This window comes from Cryptomeria japonica, chromosome 3, assembly GCF_030272615.1.
Source record: "Cryptomeria japonica chromosome 3, Sugi_1.0, whole genome shotgun sequence".
NCBI lineage: Eukaryota > Viridiplantae > Streptophyta > Pinopsida > Cupressales > Cupressaceae > Cryptomeria > Cryptomeria japonica.
The window spans coordinates 208077596-208080298 of record NC_081407.1 but is presented as its reverse complement, the minus strand read 5'-3'; the positions used below and the strand labels follow the sequence as shown (position 1 = coordinate 208080298).

The window sequence follows — 2703 nt, the reverse complement described above, 5'->3', positions numbered from 1 at the left end:
TTATCTGTTTTGGTAGTTTAGAGTTTTGATGGCAAAGGCAAAGATGAAAGCAAAAAGAATGCCCCATCCCACAATAACGCCTGTCGTAGCTCCCAGGAAGCTATGTCTAAATCCAAAATAATTCCTCAAGAACTCCTCCACCGTTTCTGTCGTGCCGTCTGTTCTTGACATTTGATCCGATATGTCTCCATATTGTGATACGATCAATCCATACAGTGTCCATGCAACAGGGGATGCCCAGTAGTACCATCTCCACCACACTGGGATTTTCTGCAATACCACCAACAAAGAACACAGTTGAGAAATTCAATCATCTTGAAGGAAAGAATGAATGTACTTTGAATCGATGCTTACCTTGCGAGGAATTGCAAAGCCACAGAAAAGCATCCAGATTGAATAGAAAGCGCTGGACACAATTGCAGCTATGCTTGCATTAGGAGTAAGAGAGACAGCCATCATCCCGTAGAATGTGTAGTATAAGAATGTGAAGAGCATGAAAAAGAGAAACCAGAAGAATTTTGCTGCCTTCCATTTAAAGTCCATCATTGCGTACACCAACACTCCATACATTACCGCTTGAAGAAATACATAGGGTATCTCGATGAGCACCTGGAGCACCCAACATCTCATAAGTTATTCATGAATTATCTAGTCCCCAATAATATAATACAGTCAAGAAGTGATTCATATATTAGTTTGTTAAGTGGGGCGACATGCCTGAGCAAAGGCATAGGGCAGGGATGAATACATCCCTGCAGCTTTTTCTCTGTAGAAGACTGTTCTTTCCACATCTATAACAGGCCGAACTGTTGATGCATTTTTCATGCCAATAAATAATACAGCCGCAAACATGGATCCCATTGCATTCATCAGATCTTGCTGCTTTCCTCCGCATTTTGTAATAGGAGTGTTAAATTTCACAGGACATGAAACTTGATGTTTAATGTAGAATATACCTAGAAAGCACCATTTCCTGCTTACGTTTTCCCACCAATTCTCCAGAAAATTGTGCCAAACATCAGAGCAATGACCAGTGTGAAAAAGAAACGAATTGCATTGTACTCTGGGTTTCTCCAATATGACAAGTTCTGCTTCCACAAGCAAGCCCATGTCTGCGTCACAAAAGGTTGCGAGAATTGTGATTCAAAGTAAATATCCTCTGACCCTGGAGCTGGTATGCCAAGTTCCTTCACCAATGCTTGATTTCGCCTGCACCATATCAGCAATCTCTCATAAATCTCTTTCATTTCCTTAGCAAAAATCAGAGGTTTTCTAGTTGGCAGGGGATTAATCTCAGTAAGGTCAGTAAGGCCTCATGTAATAATTCAATCAGAACTTACTGGTAAAGAGATGAATTCTTCTAGATGTCTGCAAAATCAACCCCAAGACGCAGTTCAACTCCAGCGGAGCTTGATTCTAACATCCATGTCGCCGGATTGTAACCTTCTGTGGTTTTGGGAATGCCTTCGATCGCCTCGAAATAGTCTATTAGATCTTTTGAATTGTGACCCAGAGGTCCTACATATACCATCTGCCCTCCAGTCTTCATTAGTGCCAACTGCCATTTCATTCACATTCTCAGCACCTACAGATGTACCAGCTCCTACAAATTTACAATACTAGTCTGTGAATTGAAATTACAAATAAATACTTCATCAAAGGCTTCAAATATGTCAATACTAGGTTGATGAATGGTGCACACAACAGTTCGTCCTGTATCCACTGTATTGCGAACTGTTCGCATAACAATTGCAGCAGCTCTTGCATCAAGTCCCGATGTTGGCTCATCCATGAAAATAATCGACGGGTTTGCGACCAGTTCCACTGCAATTGTTAGCCTCTTTCTTTGTTCCGTGGACAGCCCATTAGCTCCAGGGAGACCAACCAGAGCTCCTTTCAAGTTGGTTACTTCTACAAGCTCCATTACTTCATCCACAAACATCTGTTTCAAAAGCGATTGGCAATTTTTGTTTTTACCCAAACCCTTGAACTAAAATAACAGACGAATAAAATATGCAATTGCATAATTTCAAAAGTGATTGGCAATTGTTCATGAATAAAATATGCACCTCTCTTGTTTGTCGATCTACTTCCTTGGGGAGACGGAGCCAAGCAGAGTATACTAGGGATTCATAGACAGTGACATAGGGAGAATGAATATCAGTTTGTTCGCAGTAGCCAGAAATGCGAGCAAATGTTTCTTATGAATAGAAATTCATTTGAAAAATCTTCATTTCCTGTATAGAAATTGATTATGAATAGAAATTCATATGAAAAATCTAAAGGAATTTACATTTAAATGGAAAAGAAAGCAACTTACAGCGGGCATGTCAACAGAGTAGTTGATGTTGTCAAAGGCCATGGCCAGAGGTTGGAAAGGCAGAACCATTCCTTTCTTGCCGTCTGCACTGTGGTCAGAATTGTTTGGAACGTTGCTATTTCTCTGTCCTCCTGAAATTCTACCTGCATACATTTTTACAATTGTTAACATGTTCAACTGAATTTTTAGTAAGTTTGAGCAGCTACCGGGTGGATGGTAATGCTTCCTAGTATGTCATGTATTTGCGGCCAGTTACCTTGAGTACGGGTTGTAAATTCTTTCTTTTGTTTCAGGTCCTCTTCAGAAATCAGAGCCTGAGGCTTTCCAAGTGCTGATGTAATAGACAGAAAATTATTTACAGGAAAAGGATTTACGATGCCAGT

At 40.3% G+C, this 2703-nt stretch overlaps 1 pseudogene; it reads right to left on the bottom strand.

Annotated features, from left to right (window-relative positions):
* LOC131048270 (ABC transporter G family member 39-like) lies at positions 1-1942 on the bottom strand (annotated as a pseudogene).
* Positions 1943-2703: the final 761 nt, after the last annotated feature.